The sequence below is a fragment of the Piliocolobus tephrosceles genome, chromosome 7, assembly GCF_002776525.5.
Source record: "Piliocolobus tephrosceles isolate RC106 chromosome 7, ASM277652v3, whole genome shotgun sequence".
Lineage (NCBI taxonomy): Eukaryota > Metazoa > Chordata > Mammalia > Primates > Cercopithecidae > Piliocolobus > Piliocolobus tephrosceles.
In genome coordinates, this window is record NC_045440.1 from 102,503,302 (window position 1) to 102,524,799 (window position 21,498).

Consider the following 21,498-nt stretch of genomic DNA (forward strand, 5'->3'; position numbering starts at 1 on the left):
GGGTTACCAAAGATACCAAGTACATTCGGAAAGACCATGGCTCCTTGGTTTGTTCCTAATTTAAATTACACAGACACACTAAACAAGGACTGAGAGAGTGATATATTTAGTTAAGTAACAGATGGCAAATGGACATTCTGTCCAGCCTCTGTAACATTCGTTTCTCAGTATTCCACGGAAGAGTGATCTAAATCTTGAAGAGAAATAAACCAGGAGGAAATGCACCAGGCCCAGACTGAATTTGTTTATTCAATTAAGAATACCAAGACTAGTGTAGATTGAAACATTCAAAGGGGATATAACCGGCTGAAAAGATATGAGACGAAGGAACAAATAAAGCTGGATTAATTAGGAATGTATTAGAGATGAACTAGGAATTCTGATTACGTGACTGCAAAATAGCAAAAAAAAGAAATAAAAGAGATGAGTGGAAGATACTCTCCAAACCCTCACGAAGGCTTGCTATTGTGGCTAAGTACTGCTCCTAACAGCCTCTGCAGACAGGTCCACTAAGACTAAGAGGGCGGCCGCAGACTCACGGGGTGCTGCCGCCCTCTGGGAAAGGACATTTCCTCGCCGAGAGCTGCAACATTCCGGCACTTCTCTCCCTGGGCCGGCCGATCTAGCAGGTGAACCCTGAGAACACAAAGGAATGAATATTGCCCATCAAACTGCCAAGAGCCAGGGTCGCCAAGTCTGGCAACTCCCTTCAACCGGGTGCAGCTCCAGTCACCCCGACCTGTCCTTGCAGGAGACGCTCTCGGGGCCACGGAGAACCGGGCAGGGAGACACCGGTACCAACGCCCGGCGCGCTCGAGGCGAAGTCGCCTCCGCCACTGACAGGCCTTGACAGGCGTGGGGGCCGCAGTCGGTGCCACCCGGGTGCAACGGCGCGCCTTCTGCGCGGGCGCGGAACGAACGTGCGCAAGAGAACTACCGCGTCCAGACCCGCCTGCGGCGGGCGCGGTGGGCGTGACGCCATGACGCACAGCACGCGGGCGGCGCGCCGGGGGCGGGGCGGGGCGGGGCGGGGCTGCCGCGGGCGGGAGGAAGAAGTGGGAGGAGGAGGCAGGGAAAGCGGGGGCTGCGGGAGGTAGTTGCGGCGCAGGTTCCCGGGAGCAGCCGTCGAGCCGCAACTGCGGAGGAGGAGTTCGGGAAAGCGGCAGTCGGGACCCCTCCCCTCAGTCGTCTCCGCCCCGGTTGAGAGGCGCCTCGGCGCATCGGAGGGACCCTCCCCCGCGCTTCCTCAGGCTGCTGTCGCCGCTGCTGGGAGATGGGCCTACTCGCCCGCCGCTCTGCGCTGCACCCTCTCTGAGGAGTTAAAGGTACGGGCGGGCACCCGGAGGAGCTTGCGCCCCGGAGCGGGAGAGCAGGGGCGGCTCTCGCTTACGACCCAGGGAGCTCTGGCCGGGCCGCAGCCCTCGCGCCCCTCCCCGGGACAGAAATGGATTCGGAAGTCCCGTGGGAAAAGCGCCCCCCTCCAGTGTCCAGCGTGGGTCCGGGGCTGTGGCCGGCTTAGGGGGTCAGGCCTCGGGCAGCTCCGGGTCCCCTACCCGGCCCAGGCGCGGGCGCCTCCTGGGCCGCGGGGGCCGAGGCGGAGCGTGGGATCCGCCCCAAGCCCTGTCCTCCTGGCCCGAGTGCCTGTGCGGCCGGCGGCCGGCGGCCGGCCCGGCGATATTGTGACGGGCCGAGGCGGCGCTCCGCTCGAGCTGTCTGCTACCCCTGAAGCAGGGGAGACCCAAGGGCGACTGCCGCGGGGAGGCGGCGGAGGCGGAACGCATTCCTGACGGGTGAAATCGGCTCTAACGGGACCGATTTCCGGGCCTCGCTGCAAATTCGGAGTCGGGACGTCGCCCCGCAAGCTGTGCTGCCAGGGGCCCTAGGGAGGGGAGCTGTGTCCCGGGGAAGGTTCGTCCGGGACTGCTATCACCTCCTTCAAAACCAAAAATTACACAACACACCAAAACGGTGTAGCCTTGGGGTGAAGTATATGTTAACGGGGGTCTTCCGGGATTGTCTCCTCATGCTAAGCCTTTAGGGTGTTCCCAGCCCTCGCCCAGCAAGTAATGCTACTACTTTGAATTTTCAGTTTTTCCTATCTGAGTTCCACTCTGCAGTTGCTCTTTTTTCCCCATTTCCATTAATGGGAAGAAGAAAAAGAAGTTTAGGGTTCATTAACCCCGCGACAAGGGCAGTAAATAAAAAGAGGGAAGAGAGTGGTTAAGGCTATATATGGGAGAGAGAAAGGTTTAATTTTTTCCCATTGGCCCTTGGAGAGATAAATACACGAACGATGCTTTACTCTGCTTAATGTTTACTGTCCACAGTGTTGCAGAATGTTCTGTTGGGGTGACGTTAGAAAAGACAGCGTTTAAGTGCCGCTGCAATTTTCAAACCTAGGTGTTGGCTGGAAATGCTAATTTTAAGTGTTAGTAAACAGTGGAGGCTTAAAGCAGTCCTTTCCTTTGATCGGTTGCCTTAAATTATGATCTTTACATTCCACTTTTTTTTTTTTAAGAACATGGCTATCTTTTTATTGTTTTTCATATCTTTTCTTATTTTAACATAGATTCATTGACACTTTTGGTTGGTTGAAGTCTGACGGTTTACCTAAGTTTTATTTTCAGTTTTGCCATTACCCGTCTTCATACACATTTTACCACTTCTGTTTATAATGCAAGCCATTACCGTATTTACCTGTTTATGCTTATTTAACACTGACTGAACTATCTGAATTGAGTTAAAATGTAAATACTTCTCTATTTAGAAAATGGCGATGATCGTATTTTCAAATGTTCTTTCCTTGCTACAGTTCCATGGTAAAGATTTAGAATTAAGCCTTGGGACTTAATAAACCAAATTGTGCTAAAAAACACTTTTAAAATTTGTTAGTTTAATGCCCTGGTTAATGTTCTCTTTTTTAAAATTACTGTATGGAATTTAACTGAAGTTTAAATTTTACGTGTCCATGGAAAAATATTTTAATGTCATCGCAAGGTGTCTTTTTGAGGAAAAAATTACAGTTGGCAACTAACGTTAGTGTACTTTTTTCACTATCTCAGCTTCCAGGAGATTCCAGTAAGATTAATGTTTAAAACTGCAACATTATTTTAGGAGTTGAAGCACAACTCAATTCTTAGTATCCAAATAGTGGCCACTGGAAATTTTGTTTTCTCATTTAAGAGATCCCTCAGTTGATCAGTAGACTTAACGTAAAAAACTGTCCATACTGTCAACCAGTGTTGGGATTTTTTTAAAAAATTGGTGATTTGAGTTTTTGATGTATTTTGCTTGACTAAAACTATTATTTTCTACTTAATATATGAGAGGCGCTAAGATTCGTATTTTTAAAGATACTTCATTCAAGAACATGGATGAATAAATAAAATATTTAACATCTTGGTGGAAAGTAAATGCACTTCCCAAATTGGAATGTAAGTGAAGTCGTAAAGCGGTATGTTTGCAGTTGAGGATGTAAGACACTTGGATCACTTCTATTTTAATGGGGTTGGATTGAAGGATACTATTTGTTATGGGGTTGTTTAGTATTAAATATGGGTAATTAAAAGCAAACTTTTTGTTTTAACTATTTGAAATAATCACTTGTATATTATGCAAGGTTCTGACACCCCCTGCCCCCCACGGTTTTTTTGTTGTTGTTGTTCCTGTTGCAGCAGTTTATATCTTGAACACTTATTTAGATTTATATAGAAGTTTTTTGGTTTCAAATTATTTCTCCTCCTTCTCCAACACACATAGTTTGTTGTTGTTGTCGTTTTTAATCTACAGGGCACAGATGGTTGAGATACATAGTTTTCTGGAATTTCCAAGTAGGGAAAAGAAGGCAAAATATTTGTGATAACATGTAAAAGTTCCTAGTCAAGTGCTAGGCACAGAGTAAGCTGGAGATAAATTTTGTTATATTAATATTTACATCTGAATTGCTCACTTATATCATCTGTACTCAGGTTATATAGGAAATCTTAGGGAATTGTTATTCGTTTCTCTAATGTCATTAACAAGTGAAAACTGACCGTCAAATGCAGGCTGGTTTTGTACTGAACTAATAAGCTCATGCTCTTTTAACATTCTTCGCCAAGATAAAAATTAGGCCACCTTGGGCAAAAGCCCAAAGTAAAGTTGAATTTCTAAATTTATATTTGATTGCATATTGCATTGTATTTGGCAAACTAGCATATCATAGCAAAATGGTAGTTTAATTTACATTGTCTGAAAGGACCTATGATTGTATATGGAGTAGTACTTCAGCTTAAAAGCTATTAATCAAAATGTTCATCTTACTATTTTCAGAGAATAGCTAAATTTTTCTTCCGAAATTTTTTTCTCCAACTAGGAGTAATTATGAATTTTCTAAGTCATGCCAGTTCTTTGTTAGCAGACAGAAGATGCCTAACGTTGAAACAATTCATTTACTTAACCATACCTGCACATCTTAAGACTAAGGGATAATATTTCCTTGCTAAACATACCTGTATTTCAGATGGTGGTAGGCTTCAACCAAATAGGTTGAAATCACTTTGGGTTGAAATCACTTTGGGTGTTTAAAACTTGTGTATTTCATTTGTTTCTCAAAAGCTATCATATGTCAGTGGTACTTTATGTATCAAAGTGGAAAAAAGTAACACTTTTTGATAAAGTAGGTTTTGTTTGTGTTGCTCTCTTTATCATTGTCATTAACACCTGAAGAATTGTTTTTATTGGTAATATTTTTTTGAAAGTTATGCCATTAGCCTTAAAACCATTATATAGTCTTATCCTATTGATGTTATCTAGTATTTTATTTTATAAATCATTTACTAAAAAATTAGTGTTAATTTCTTTTAGAAGTCCTATTTGAGAAGGTGTTGTTACATGAAACTCTCAATATGACAGAAGTGATCCGTTGTTTTAAGTCTCAAATAAGTTTGTGCAGTGAATTCTGAAGCAAAATCCTGCTCAGAAATCACGTTAGCTTGTTTATGCCCAAAAGAAACTTCGAAACTGAGTCTTTGGTCCAAAAAACTGGAGTTGGCCCCATAAAATTATGTATACTTAGCATTTTTAACTTCTGTCCTGTTGGGGAGACCCCTGAGGGTAAAAATAGTCCTTATGATTTGAATAGCAGGCAGATTGCCAGTTGAAGAGACTCTGGTAGAAGTGAGCCATAAGGAGGGAGCCAGAGTTGTTAAAGGGAAGGAGCAAGAAACCAGAAGAAGCTTTTGGGAATGTGATGATATTAGGCTTCCAGATAAATATTATATAGCATATTAATATAAATATTATATCAGAAAAATAAGCTCATTAGCATGAATCTATTGACTTATATTTTGTGATTTCTAAGTCAAGTATGGCATTTGCCCCTGAAAATGGTAAGATATCCTAAATTAAGTTATTCTAATGCATAATCACAAATGGGACTATGTGAAATGTGCAGAAGTATAGGAGATAATGCAAGCTCTGTGATGACAGGGACCATTTTCTTTGTTCACTCTTCAAATCTCAGCACTTAGCATAAGCCTGACAGTAAAAGAGGTAGCGTAAGTATTTGCTAATAGAATTAAAGTATCTACAATCTAAGGTATTTATTTTATAACTATCTCTTCAGCAGTGTTGTCCAATAGAAATACAATGTGAGTCACAAATATAATTTAAAATTTTCTAGTGCCACATTAAAGAAGTAAAAGGAAACAGGCAAAATTAGTTTTCATAATGCATTTAAGCCAATAGATCCAAAAGATTATCATGAGTGACTTTACATACTTTTATTTGTATTGGACAGCGTAGCTCTAGGGGCATTTTGTATGACATGTTTCTTTCTGCAGAACTTCTTTGTCTTTTTGTAGTCTTTTTCTAACTGATGTGTCTTTTGAGGCCAAATACAGAGTTGCATACACCTTCAAATTGGAGTTACTGAGTTGGATTGAAAGTCAGGCTACCTGTCTTCTCTCAGTTTTACATCTCCCCCAAAAATGACTTTGTGCGTTACTGTCTTTCCCCATATATAATCCTGTAATCCCAGCAGTTTGGGAAGCTGAGGCAGGCAGATCATCTGAGGGCAGGCAAGACTAGCCTGACCAATGTGGTGAAACTCTGCCTCTACTAAAAAATACAAAAATTAGCCGGGCTTGGTGGCAGGCACCTGTCATCCCAGCTACTAGGGAGGCTGAGGCAGGAGAATCACTTGAACTTGGGAGGCAGAAGTTGCAGTGAGCTGAGATTGTGCCACTGTACTCCAGCCTGGGTGACAGAGCGAGACACCATCTCTAAAATAAGATAAAATAAGGAAGGATGTTCATCATCTATTTCATTGGATTGTATAAGTTAATTATGCCTTTGAAACACTCTGGGCTACTCAGACAATACTGTTATAAAAGAGATCCTCTGATTATTAGTAACTAATCAGAGCAAGGCTCAGTGTGAAACACAGGATAGAAGTTCCCATGAGACTAGTGCATGTAGAATGTACTGTTACCTCCCACACTGGAATCAGTAACAACAAATCAATACAAGATGCTCTTAAATAGAATCAGGAGAGACGACTAGGTTGGTTTGAGCACCAGATTTTAAATCTCTCATCTATTTAATATTGCCTGAACAAATCTGTTTTTCAGTTTTTGTATGGAATAAATGGGACTTTTTATATAGGCATCCTTAAATCAGAATCATGAAATAAGGTCCTTTGGAAAGTGGGGATGGGAACTGGTAAGTAGTGTGAGTAGGTAAGTGGGGAAAATAAAATAACCATTTAGAAAAGCCTATTATCTCAGGGTATATGATGTATATAGCACAATGACTGTAATTCTTTTATCCAAACCAAGGGTGGCAGTGGTTACCTGGTAAGCAGTTGAGACTTCTGGTTGTATATATAACCATATCAAATAGATTTCTCCTTATAGCCATACCCTTTAATATAAAACCAACTTTTGCCAGGCATGGTGACTCATGCTTGTAATCCCAGCACTTTGGGAGGCCAAGGTGGGTGGATCACCTGAGGTTAGGAGCTGGAGACCAGCCTGGCCAACATGGTGAAACTCTGTCTCTACTAAAACAAAAAAAAATTTACCTGGGTGTGGTGGTGGGCACCTGCAATTCCAGCTACTTGGGAGGCTGAGGCAGGAGAATCGCTTGAACCTGAGAGGTGGAGGTTATAGTGAGCCAAGATCGCGACATTGGACTCCAGGCAGGTTGATGAGCAAAACTCTGTCTTAAAAATAAATAAGTAAATAAAAACTTTTCTTTTGGAGACAGAGTTTCGCTCTGTCACCCAGGCTGGAGTGCAGTGACACAATCTTGGCTTACTGCACCCTCCGCCTCCCAGGTTGAAGCGATTCGCATTCCTCAGCCTGCCAGTAGCTGGGATGACAGGCACCTGCCACCACACCCAGCTAATCGTTTTGTATTTTTTTTTTTTTACAAGAGACAAGGTTTGCCATGTTGGCAAGGCTGATTTCGAACTCCTAGACTCAAGTGATCTGCCCATGTCAGCCTTCCAAAGTGCTGGGATTACAGGAATGAGCCGCTGCACCTGGCCCATTGTTTAAATTATGCACATAAGTTATTATCCTTTAGATTTTTGCATAAATACAGCATACCTTAGTGATGTCCTTAGCAAAAATTTCCAGAACCATATTGTAGTGCGTTGCATGGTAGCCCCCCAAAAGATATGTTCACATCCTAATCCCCAGAATCTACAAATGTTATTTGGAAGAAGGGGTTTTGCAGATGTAATTAAGAATCTTGAGATAAGATCATCCTGGATTATCCAGGTAGCCTCAAAATCAAGTGACAAGTGTCTTTGTAAGGGAAAAGTAGACAAATTGCAGAGAAGACACACAGAAAAGGAGGAAGCAATGTGCTCATGGAGGCAGAGATTGGAGTGATGTAACTGCAAACCAAGGAATGCTTATAGTCACCAGAAGCTGGAAGAGTCAGAGAACATATTCTCCCCTCGAGCCCCAGTAGGAGCACGGCACTGCTGGGTTTTGGACTTCTGGCCTCCAGAACTGTAAGAGGAATGTCCATTGTCTTAAGCCAACCAGTTTGTGGTAGTTTGTTACAGCAGCCACAGGAAACTAATATACAGTCAAAGTCTTCAGTAAACCAAAAATCTCTAATTATTGTTGTTTTATATCATGTGCTGTGATGGTCAGAGACTAGACTTTCGTTAGAATTCTAATTCTGAGAAATATCAGAGGAAGTGTTTTAATACCCTCCAGTCTCAACAGGAATCGATTATATCTTGTAAGATGCATTTTGTTATTTTTGCTTGTATCATTTCTTTCTTCTCTCTCCTAACTTGCTCCTTCTTTGCTCTTTGAATGCTTTTTAAGATGTAGTTGATGTGGAGGAGGGGAAATGAGTAAAACACTAGTAGGATAGACCAACAGGTTTTGTCTTCTTTAAGGTGTAATTCCTCCATGATCCCCCTTCCACCTTTTCTGTCTCCTTTACTGGATTTGCCTCTTCTCCCCTACATCTTAATGTTAAAATGCGACAGGCCTCATTCCCTACTCTTTAGTATTTACTTTTTGGTGATTTCGTCTGTGTTTGTGATTTTACATACCATCCAAATAACAGCAACTCCAAAATTTACAGCTCTAGGCTTTACTATTTTCCTAAACTCTAGGCTTATCAAACGGGTGTTTGGATATACATCTCTGCCTAGGTATAAGAGATATCTCAAATATAAATGTCTAAAAATGAACTTCTGGTCTTGACTCCCTCTTGAAACTTGTGTTTCATAGCCTTCCCCATTTCAGTTGATAGCAGTTTCAGCCTTCTGGTTAATCAGGCCAAATCCTCTTGTAATCCATCAAGAAGTCCTTACAGTTCTACCTTCAAAACATGTATCAAAACATGTCCTCAACACCTTCACTGATGTGCTGTCGTCATCTTTCTCATAGATTACTTCCATAGTCTTTAAACTGTTCTCCATGCTCCATCCTTGATACCTCTATCTGTTCACAATACCAGAATGATCCTTTTAAACTCTTAGATTGTAAACTATCTCTGTCACTTTAGAAACCCCTTAAGTTTCCCTGTCTCACTTAAAATAAAAGCCAAAGTCCTTACAGTGGCCTTAACCCCACACAACCTGGCATTCTCATGCATCTCAGATAGTCTTTGCCTTGCTCATTTATTTTCAGTGATATTAGGGCCTCCTGGCTGTTCCTTGAGCATACCAGACCCATTCCTCCCTTAGGGCCTTTGCAGTGGCTGTTCTGTGCCTTGGATGCTCTTTCCCCAGATTTCCACATAGCTAACACCTCCTTTACCTCCTTTAGGTCTGTGCTAAATGCCACCCTTTCAATGAGACTCCGATCATCCTGTTTAAAATAGTAATCAACACCACACCGACACTGATCACCTTTCCTCTGCCAAACTTTTCCCCCACCTTTTAGTAGAGAAGAATATTAAAATATTTAGACGATATTTAGAAATTTGTAAACTTGTATATAAGAGCATGGAGTAACTTTTAGTAATGCTTATTTATAGTTACTGACCTAGAATGATTGTGGAGATAAGATAGGAGTTGGGCCTTGAAAGAGGAGTAGGACTAGCACAGAAGATGGAAAATAATACTCTAGGCAGAGACAAAGGCTTAGGAAAATTCATAGAGGTGAAACTATGTATGTTTTGTTAAGATATTTAACAAATAGGTCAGTTGGCTAAAGTGTGGGGTTTTTATGTAGAACAGTGAGAAACTGAGGTTGGACTGTGGAGGGCTTTTAATGCCACAGGAAGCTTGAAATTTATTCTTCATCTCGGGGAAACCAGTGGAAATTTGTAAGCAGACTTTAACAAAGAGGGTGATGTGGTAATTTGAATACCAGGTGATTAATGAAGGCCTAGTCTAGGCAGTAAGATAGTAGGAACACTGAGCCTTTAGCTCTGCCACTTTAGCTGGCAGATGGGTAAGTCACATCTCTAGACCAGAGCTGTGTGGTAGAACAGAGCTGTGTGGTGAAGGAAATGTTCTAGACCTGTTCAGTCCAGTATGGTAGCCAATAGCCTATGGTTGTAGAGCATTTGAAATGTGACTAGCACAACTGAGGAACTAAAATTTAATTTTAATTTAAATAGCCTCGTGTGACTAGTGGTGGTACATCAAACCTAGTAGCTCTAAACTTCAGTTTTCTCACTTACAAAATAGGTTAGATTAGAATGCTAGTGTCACTAGAAAGATAGGTTTCACAGACACATAAAATTGGTGCAGCCTCTTGAGAAGAGCAAGTAAGTATATGAGCACATGGACTTTTACATGGCTAGTTTTTTCGCGTGTGTGAAATAGGTCCAGAATTTGTAGCCTTTTCACTCTTTGTATCTTCTTGACTTACTTAAAGACCCACTCTGTCTTTTGATGGCTACTTTTTCAAATTAGTCTTTGGATTACTGTCTCCCAGGAGTTGACTAGTTAAATATCTGATACATCTAATTTAATAGTCTGTTTTAGAATTGTAGTTAAACTAATTATGTTGCTTTTGTATTTTATTTTTTAATTCTTTTCTATTTCATTTTTTTCAGAGACAGGGTCTCACTGTGTCACCCAGGGTGGAATGCCGTGGTGTGATCATAGCTCACTGCAGCCTGGAATTCCTGGGCTCAAGCAACCGTGCCACCTCAACCTCCCAAGTAGCTGGGACTACAGGTGTGCACCGCCACACCCAGCTAATTTGTGTAGTTTTTGTAGAAAGGGGTTTCACCGTGATGCCCAGGCTGCTCTTGAACTCCTAAGCTCAAGTAATCTGCCTGCCTTGTCCTCCCAAAGGGCTGGGATTACAAGCATGAGCCACCATGCCCAACTGATTTTGTTGCTTTTGAATTCTCAATAAGAAAGCCATAACAGAGATAAACCTTTATAATTGTTTACCTGCTGTGTAATTATTACCTAGATTTTTCTGTCTTTAGAAAATACTCCCTTTTCTTTCCTTATACAGTTAATAATATTTCCTTTGTACATGAGTTTTTAATCTCATTTTGAGGAGACTTGTGTAAAGAGAAGCTAATTTGAATACTATATACCCAAAGGGAAACAGACACATTTTGCTTATTGTGCCTCTTGGTTCCCAAGAGATAGTATTCCATCTGAGAATTACTTTTAGTTTGAAGAAAATAGATCTCTCCCAAACACCTTACAGATTACACTCTATCTCTTTTGTACATATATCATACAATTACATGCACACACAGTGATTTAGCTAACCAGAGGTCTTCCCTCCCCCTTACTCATGGTGTCCTTTAGGAGAAAGAGACAAATGAGCTTCCAGAATTGGAGAGATGGGATGCTACTGTTAATCAATATTTTGTGTGGAGTTGAGGGATATCCAGAGAAAGTGGTTAGGATAAGATTAGTCCAAACACTTAATACTTTTTTTTTTCTTTTTGAGACAGTTTTGCTCTTGTCACCCAGGCTGGAGTGCAATGGCACAGTCTTGGCTTACTTCACCTCCGCCTCCCGGGTTCAAGCAATTCTTCTGCCTCAGCCTCGCAAGTAGCTGGGATTACAGGCATGTACCACCACACCCAGCTAATTTTGTATTTCTAATAGAGACAGTGTTTCACCATGTTGGCCAGGCTGGTGTTGAACTACTTACCTCAGGTGATCTGCCCACCTTGGTCTCCCAAACTGCTGGGATTCCAGGCGTGAGCCAGCCACTGCACCTGGTCCAAACACTTAATACTTCTAATTGTCCGAATAGTAGAATCAGATTAATCATGAGACTTGGTAAAATTCACTTTGACATTGAATTTACTAAGAAGAGTGTACTAATACTTGGGAGAATTTGGAGACATTTTGTAAAAAACAGAAACAACAATTATTTGTTTATCCTAGACGATTGTAATCATCTACTTAACCTAGAGTATTCTGTGTATTAAAACTGCCTATATATTTGTATATTATTATCATAGTCTTTTGAAACTAAGGGACCCTAGACATTATCTGGTCTTAATCACCTTAGTTTTTGAATATGGAAGTTAAAATTCAAAAACATAGACAAACTTGGTTAAGATCTAATACTAGGTCAGTGTTTCCCTTCTGTTGAGAACCAAGAGACACAGTAAGCAAAATGTGTCTGTTTTCCTTTGGATATGCAGCATTCAAATTAGTCTCTCTTCAGCAATGTCTGTTTTAACCAATTGAAGGAAATTTTTGACAGCTAGGCATCTTTTTAAAACCTATTTAAAAACTTGCATGTCTCTGGACACTTGATCATACCTGGCATTTTGCACTCTGCTTTTCCTGTGGTTTCCCTAATGCTGTATTGTTTGCTCTTCTTGTCAAAGAGGGCCTGGAATAAGCTAACCAAAATGTTTTACCAGGGAAATTGAATGAGTAATGCTTTATTCCTTTCTGCAGCAGCTTACTTTTTGTAATGACTTGAGTAATGAATATTACTTGTAATGAGTATTATTAAAACCACAAAGCACCATTTTGTTCTTCTCCCAATCAGATATAGGCTTAAACAGGTAAATGTGGCAGGTGCGTGATTATGAAGCTGTTTAAAAAATACCTCTTTTGGGAGGCTTTGTGGCTTATGGGAATAGCTTATTCTGAACTTTGAGTTTCTGTTTCTGAGAGATTATAGAAACTATCTTAAGGCTAGAACCCAAGAGAGTATATCTGGGTCTTGATAAGTGTTTACTTTCTAAATAACTTGTTGGAAACTGATACTTGCCTACACTGATTATAAGTTGTATTACCCCCATCTCCTCATTTATAAGTAGTTGAATTATAAATATTTATTCCATTTTTAATATTAGACCACTTGAGGTAAGTTTGTACTAGCTGTACATTTATATTTACCTTTGAGAAATTCGTGTACTTTAATAATGTATTCCAAACTTCCAAGTGGCTATTCTGATTACATTAGGGAAGCCATTTCAGAGGCAAGCATTTGGTTTTATTTGTAACCTAATGTGTGATAAGTTTTTTTTTTTACCCAATACATGGTAAATTTAGATATATTTGTGCTATCTTCTCAGATGAGTATACTTACAGATAATATTTAAGTGATTTATATGTACCATACCCTTTACTGAATTCTTGATGTGTTATTTTATTTAATCTTTATGGACTATAGGTACTGTAATTCCCATTTTACAATTGAAGAAACTGAGTCTTAGTAATCTAACTCAATGTCACATAGTTAATATAAGTTTCAGAGGCTGAACTTGAACTCAGGATATACTGACTCCAAAGTGCATGCTTTACTCACTCAATAAAATGTACTCTATCACTACCCCACATTTGTATAGCATTTAAAAAAACTTTCCCCCCAAGCTAATCTGAATTTTGTTACCTCATTATATTTTCCAACTTTAAGGTGGGTAAGATAGGTGATTTTGTCTGTAACAGAAAACCCAAAATCTCATGGTGGAACACAATAACAATTTATTTCTCACACAAAAAACCATGTGGAGTGCTCAGGTATCCAGATTCTTTCCATCTTGTGACTTCTCTGTCCTCTAAGTTCTGCTTATAGTCACCCACTAGAATTAACTCCATTCAGCCAGCCATTGTGTGAAGAGAAAGAGAGCTTGAAGGTTGTTTTCAGGGATGATTTAGAGGTCGGTCCTTGAAAGGGCATACATTATTATACTCAGATTGCATTGGCCAGGACTAATAACATGGCCACACCTAGCCATAAGTGGAATGGGAAAATGTAGCTCTGCTTTGTGCTCAGGAGGAAAATGAAGCAGATAAGCATATAACAGCATCTCTTCACAATAGTATTTTCCCCATTTTACAGATGATAGAGGGCCTTTCTGAACAAAAGGCATAAAACCACTTGGTAGGGATCATAGAACCTAGGTTTCCTTAGATCTGTATATTATGTGCTCACGCTTCTAAGGACACATTGAAATAATTGAAAGATATTTAGATTGTATGTCTAGTACCATTGCTTTCTTTCGCATTGGGCATTAAATGTCTTAACCTCTTCGTGCCTGTTATTAATACATTTTAAATAGATTATTAATTGACTTACCTCATAAGGAATAATCAGCTTGAAAATTTTTTTGGTGGTAATTGCCATTTTAAGTAAAGATGACACAATAGCATTATAATATCTTTATGGACATATTTATGGTCACCTGTCCTTTGAATATACAATATTGATTAACCTTTATATGATTTTTGTTTTCAATACATGTGATGGGTTACTCTAGGCCATCTATCCACATAATGTTTGTTCTTGTGTGATGAATCGGAGACTTTGTTTAGGGACCTTCCCAAAAACTTAACTCTTGTGGAAAGAGTTGCAACTTCAACTGGAATGCTTCTAATTGAATATAAGTATTTTCTAACTGAGCTTATAATTGGTACAGCTGTGAATGTTGTACTAGTAATATAAATTAGCAAGAATAGGAAGGATTTACAGAAACTGTTAACTTTTACTGGCAAGTTAAATCTGACATCTTAGTGTTAACAGTTAACCTTTCATTGTACTTTAGATTCCTTGGAGAATGTGTTGAAAGCTGTGGATGTATCCTGTGACTAGAATATACATATATTCACAGTTTAACATACACTTTGAGATTTCATGGATTTCTCTGAAGCCAGTCCATGCATTAACTGTTATTTTTAAGCATTTTAATTTTTTTCTAAAAATGTATTGTGCTTGTTATATTTTTAGTTTAATAGGCTGTAGAAAGAGATGTTTAATAAATACTATTACCTGGGCAGTAAGAATAATGCCCAGAGGCTGGGTGCAGTGGCTTACGCCTGTAATTCCAGCACTTAGGGAGGCTGAGGTGGGAAAATCACTTAAGGCCAGGAGTTGGAGAACAGCCTGGCCAACATGGTGAAACCCCGTCTCTACTAAAAATACAAGAATTAGCCAGGCATGGTGGCACGTGCCTGTAGTCCCAGCTACTAGGGAGACTAAGGCACGAGAATCGCTTGAAATCGGGAGGGGGAGGTTGCAGTGAGCTGAGATCGCACCACTGCACTCTAGCCCGGGTGACAGAGTGAGACTTTGTCTCAAAAAAGAAAAGAAAAAAAAAAAAGAATAATGCCCAGAGAATGCATTGCTGCTTGGTATCTGAATTTGGTAGTTAGATTGGGGAATCAATTTATTAGAGGAAAATAATGACATTTCTAAATTTGAGGTTCTTAAGCAAGACTCATAAGTAAGCATAGATGATGAATGACATAACTTAAAAATAACATTTAAATGAGATATTTGAGTAATAGCAAACTTTATTATAATGAACTTCAGTGATTTATCTCTGTTAAGAGAAAGCGATATATGAGAATCTAGTTTAATGTCTCACACTTCTCTTAATGATATGATTCAGATTTATAAAAACTCTCTTGCCGGGCGCGGTGGCTCAAGCCTGTAATCCCAGCCCTTTGGGAGGCCGAGACGGGCGGATCACGAGGTCAGGAGATCGAGACCATCCTGACTATCACGGTGAAACCCCATCTCTACTAAAAATACAAAAACTAGCCGGGCGAGGTGGCGGGCGCCTGTAGTCCCAGCTACTCGGGAGGCTGAGGCAGGAGAATGGCGTAAACCCAGGAGGCGGAGCTTGCAGTGAGCTGAGATCCGGCCACTGCACTCCAGTCCGGGTGACAGAGCGAGACTCCGCCTCAAAAAAAAAAAACTCTCCTTACTTTGGGCCAAAATTGCTTGGGTAGAAATACATCATTTCTAGTAGATCACTTAAAGTTGTGGTCTGATCAAAGGATGGCTTATGATAATTATCTATTTTTTGGTGGTCAGCTACTACGTTAAATTGTACATAGCTGTATTTAAATTTGAATACAGCTATTTAAATTTGAGGTGGTGTTTGCAACACTACATATAGTAAATGCTACACAAAGACAGATACTTCTTTTGTTCATTGCCTTAGGAACCTTATGTAGCACCAGAGGCTGAGCAGATCCGAAATAGTGAGTCTAGGGTTGAGGATTTCCCCACCTTTTATCTGCTAATACTGGTTCCTAAAGTTATGCCCAGTGAGCAAAATGAATATTCTCTATACTAGATCATTTGGTTAGATAAATAGTGATTTCTTTTGTGCAACTTAAATTGTCTACCAGAATGTTCGGGTATTAGAAAACCATTGTAACTATGAAAAATAGAGTGCTGTCAAAAGTATCTAAACTCTATTAGGAAGAACGCTTTAAAGTAGATTTTAATAAATACTGGTTTCAATTATGGGACTACCCTATATGCCCAAATAAAAATCAATTTTTTTTCTTTAAAATTATGCTTAGAAAAGAAGGAGTTACTTCATTAAAATTTAGATCCTTGCAAAGTTATGCATGTTACTCTTTGGAGAAGATATCATCTGAAGTATCTGTTCAATGCTTAAATGTACTAGAATGAAAGTTCCACAGAACAGGGACCTTGTCTATTTTGTTCACTATCCAGCACTTACAAGAGTATCTGGCACATGATAGGCACTGAATATATTTGTTGAAAGAATAAATGAATTAATATTTACGCAGGTTACTTGGAGCAAATAAGGCAAAAAGTTTAACAGATTTAGTCATTCGTAGAAGACCTTACAGTTCCAGGTATTGGATAATGCAAGAAAATCTTTTAAAGGATCATTTTTAAAAAGCAGTCAGGTAAGCAGTTATATTGTGGAGATCATGGATGCATAAGTAGGCTAAAATTCCCTGTGACAGCATCCTGTACAGATTCAAGAATACTGTATCTCAAAGCCTAGATGAAGATATCCTTTGGAAAACTGCCAGATGTTTTCCTTAAAAAATTGTACATCTTTCCCCCTAAAGAATAGTCTATGTAGTGTAGGGCAGCCGAAAGTTAAGCAGAAAGTCGGAGTCTTACTGGCTTGAAGTATCAGGGAAAGGAGTTAAGTGGCCAAAAATAGGATAAATCCCAGAAAGGAGGGAGTTATGGTAAGTAGCCCAAAAATCTGTGGGTAAACTCCCTTCAGATGCCTAGATGTCCCCTAGAACTGTGCTTGGGAGATTCCAAGGAGTTCAGTGGAAAAGAACAGCTGGCAGGCAGAAAAAACTAAGTAGAGATTTTAGCTGATGGCTTTTGCAGGGGTGACGGAATTTGTTTGATTCCCACCGAGATAGAAGGGATTGGTAAACATGAGTGCTTTCCACAGATCTACTCTAAAAGAGCATAAAACCAAGCTTTCAGAAGTTCATGTTGACTAGCCAGTGACTTAACTGCCCAGTATAATAAAAGTCCTCACACTTCAGGAGAAGATAAGAGACTACAGAGCCTCTATAACATATCGACAATATTCAGTTTATAATAAGCAATTACTAGACATGTAAATAAGGAGGAAAATATGGTTCATTCCATGTCAAGACTCCCTCAAAAATAGGTAGCAGACCCTACAATTAGCAGTCAGACTATAGCAACTGCAATATTTTAAGGACTTAAAGGGGGAAATATCATAGTGACTGGGTAATCTCATTAGAGAAATGGAAACTATAAAAAAAGAACAATGAGATACTATAGAACCCGAAAGTACAGTATCTAAAATGAAAATTTCACTGGATGGATTTAACAGCAGATTGGAGACGACAGAAGAAAAAGTTGATGAAGTTGAAGATAAATCAATGAAAATTTGCCAGTCTACCAAACGAAGAAAAAAAGATTACAAAAAAGAATAGTGCCTCACTTGCTCCAGGGACAGAAATCAAACTAACATACAAATAATTAGAATTCCAGGAGTGGGGGGCGGGGGGAAGAAAGAGAGAGAGAGAGAGAGATTGATTCAACAAGTTCAGTTGAACCCCAAGCACGATAGATGTAAGGAAAACCACATCTAGGCACATCTTTATCAAACTGCTGAACATCTAAGAAAACAATGTTGAATGCAAGCAAAGGAAAAAAAGGCACATTCTATACAGGGGAATTAAAATATCAGGAAAGATGACTTGTCAGAAACAATGGAGGCCAGAAGACAATGTAATAACCTATTTAAAGTCCTGAAAGGATAAAGATATCAACCTGGAGTTATGTATTCAGCAAAAATATCCATAAAAAGTGAAGGTGAAATAACTTTTTTTTTTTTTTCCAGATGAAAGTTGAAGGAATTCATTGCTAGGAGACCTGCATAGCAAAAAATGCTAATGGAAGTTCTTGAGGCTGAAGATACATGACACCAGGTGAAAAGTGGATCCACAAGAACAGGGCTCCCCAACCCTTGGGCCACGGTGTGTGGCCTGTTAGGAACTGGGCCACGCAGCAGGAGGCAAGCAGCCATGAGCATTATTGTCTGAGCTCTGCTTCCTGTCAGATCAGTGGCAGCATTCATTTCTCATAGGAGTATTGTGAACTGCACTCGAGGGATCTAGGTCACACACTCCTTATGAAAATATAATGCCTGATGAAACCATCCCCGCTCCCACTCCCCACCTCCATCTGTGGAAAAATTGTCTTCTGTGAAATTGGTCCTGGTGCCAAAAAGTCTGGGCACCGTTGCACAAGGAAGAATGAAAAATACCAGAAAGTAAATATGTAACAATTAGGTTTCATCCTCCAAAAGAAGACTTTGTAAGCCTATAGAGCAATGGAAAAATTTATAAAAGACCATGTTAGATGTTACTAAATTAAAAACTTAGATAACTGTACTTCAAAACATCACAAAATTGAAGGACAACTGTTTAGAGAAAGTAAATATTGTTTAAAATCAAAGAGGAGCATTAATATTCCAGTGTAAAAATGGGCATAAAATGTTAACAAATAAAACATAGAAGTAGGGAAGAGGACAGTGCATGTGAACAAATGTTTAAATTGTTTGGCAATCAAAGAAATGGAAATTATGTATTTTTTGCTACTCAAAAAAAAAAAAACTCTTATAAAGGATGCTGGTGAGAATTCAGGGAAATAACCTTTCTGGCGAGTTGCAGTACAAATTGGAACAAAACATTTTGGTATTCCATTTCAAGGGATTATTTTAGAAGTCCATACCACCTAGATAGTAGATTCTTACACCAGGAAGTGACTTGTTGAATCAGTGTGTTGGCCGGGCGCGGTGGCTCACATCTATGATTCCAGCACTTTGGGAGGCTGAGCTGGACAGATTACTTGAGGACAGGAGTTAGAGACCAGCCTGGCCAGTATGGCAAAACTGCATTGTTACTTAAAAAATACAAAAATTAGCCGGGGATGGTGGCGCATGCCTGTAGTCCCAGCTACTCTCGAGGCTGAGGCACAAAAATCACTTGAACCTGGTAGGTGAAGGTTGTAGTGATCTCGTGCCCCTACACTCCAGCCTGGGCAGCAGAGTGAGACCCTGTCTCAAAAATAAAAAATAAGAAATTAGAAAATTAAATCAGTGTGTATGTAGGAGATGGGGCATGGAGGAAAGATCATTATTCAGTAACTAGTGTTGAGGTAACTGGCTTGCCATTTAGAAAACAAATTTTGATCTCGACTTATTCATAAACTATCAAATTACCAATAGAAAACATGTGAAGGAATTTTAAAAATACAATCTTAGAGTGGGCAAGGCTTTTCTAAGGCTGATGTAGAAGTCAAAAGTCATAAAGATATGTGAATCTGAGCACATTAAAAACTTTTGAAATATCTGCATTGGAAAACTGCCATATAGTCAAATACAATTTGTACATACACACACACACACACACCCACATGATAGCAAGGCTCTTTATTAAATAGAACTATGTCTTACACATCAGTAAGGAAAAGTGCTGCAGCAGGATATGAACATGTGCTTAGTTCACAGAAAGTGAAATGTAAATGGGTTGTAGTGAGAAAATACTAAAAATATATTTCCCATCAAAGCAAATGTTCCTCGTGGATTTCCAATCTCACATACAAATACATAGCCATTAAATTTAAATTTGTTTTCTTTATTCTTTATCTTCTTTCGTCTTCTCAGCATAAGCATATGCTGAAGTTTAATAGCCTGTTATTATTTTGTAATACAGAACGCAGCATTTAAAATAGTCTTTTTTATTTGTCGTCTTTATTGACACTTTCACTTGAGTGTAGAATAGCTTCAAGCTTCTGTAGTCACCAAGTTAGTGATCAGTAGAAACTCTGCTGGGAATTCTGTGTACCTATTCCGTCTTCACTTAAAAAAAAAAAAAAAAAAAAAAGAGTCCTCGGTTCTCTTCAACACTGCTAGTAAATATTGTCACATGCTGCTTTTATTGCATGCTTATTTTAGAAGTACCATACATCTGGATGTCAGACATCTAAAAAACAAATTAAAATTAGAAGACATAGGTACACTGCTCTTAGATTTAATATTTTGACCATCAGCACAAAATTACTGGATTTTCTCCATATTTTAAGCTGTTTGAGAAGTGACAGAAGAAACATAATTTTAGCTGAATAACAGAAGCAAAAACTGTTGATTTTCCTCTTGGAAAGTAAGTGTTTTCTATGTATGCAAACTTTTTGCCCTACCTTCATTTCCAGAATACCTGTCTAATGATGTGTAAATCATTTAGGCACATAGGTGGCTGTTCGATCCTGCTGAAGTGTTTGTGGTTAGAAGATGTTTATTGGTGGGATATTGTAAATGTATAATTCTTGAAGTTGTAGTGTCAGGATACTTAACATGTTTTACGAATCCTGAAGCACTTCTGAAGGTAAAAGGTTCTTGTCTTTCCACAGTTAAAAAACTGGATGTAGTAAGGCTGTATGGCTTAAGGATCACAAAGTAATAGCAACTGAAAAGCATCATTCATTCATTTCGTATTAAGCACTTGCTGTAAGGTACACATTTTGTAAAGCACTAAGTTACGTTACATTCCATTTCAGCTAACATTTAGTACGGTGCCAGGTTTGTTAGGCATGTTTAACACGTGTCAATTTCACATTATTCTTAGAACGTCTATTTGAGGTGAGTGGTATCCATATTTTGTGGTCCTGATCACTGATTCAGGAATGTATCTTATCTAGGATAAGATAACAAAAAATAGCTGAGCCAGGTCTTTTGACTCCCAAGTTCTCTTCTTTATACATACAACACTGGATGTTTTTTGTTTGCATGTCCAGATCTACTCTCATTCACCCTTCTCTACCCTGCTCTGTGCCCCCCTCAGGAGGTTGACTAGAAGGACTGCCTTAGAGGCAGTTGGCTTCTGGTTGGATTTACTCAATGTGAGGCACTGGCAGGATATTGGAGAGCCAAAGGAATGAAACATTCCTTTTCTATGTTTAGGTACACAGATACCATTGTGTTGCAAATGCCTCCAGTATTCACTACAGTAACATACTGTACAGGTTTGTAGCCTAGGAACAATAATCTATACAGTATACCCTAGGTGTGTAATAGGCCATAACATCTACGTTTGTGTAATTGCACTCTGATCACACAACAAAATCACCTAATGACACATTTCTCAGAATGTATCGCCATCATTAAGTGATGCATAACTATATTTGTATAGATTGAGCTCTCTGTTCCTTATCCTGTGTGAGGGAAAATATAAACTGAGGAACATGAGTGAAGTTTGTTTGAGTGAAATGTTTTTCCAGAAAACATGTTAATTATGAGGTAAGCCATAGGAGGAAAAAA

General features: G+C 39.5%; 1 long non-coding RNA gene across 1 annotated transcript; it reads left to right on the plus strand.

Moving 5' to 3' along the window:
* Positions 1-1,051: 1,051 nt before the first annotated feature.
* Positions 1,052-18,737, plus strand: LOC113224953. The gene is made up of 2 exons (XR_003309580.1): positions 1,052-1,325; positions 18,022-18,737. It is a non-coding gene; the product is annotated as an uncharacterized LOC113224953 (long non-coding RNA).
* Positions 18,738-21,498: the final 2,761 nt, after the last annotated feature.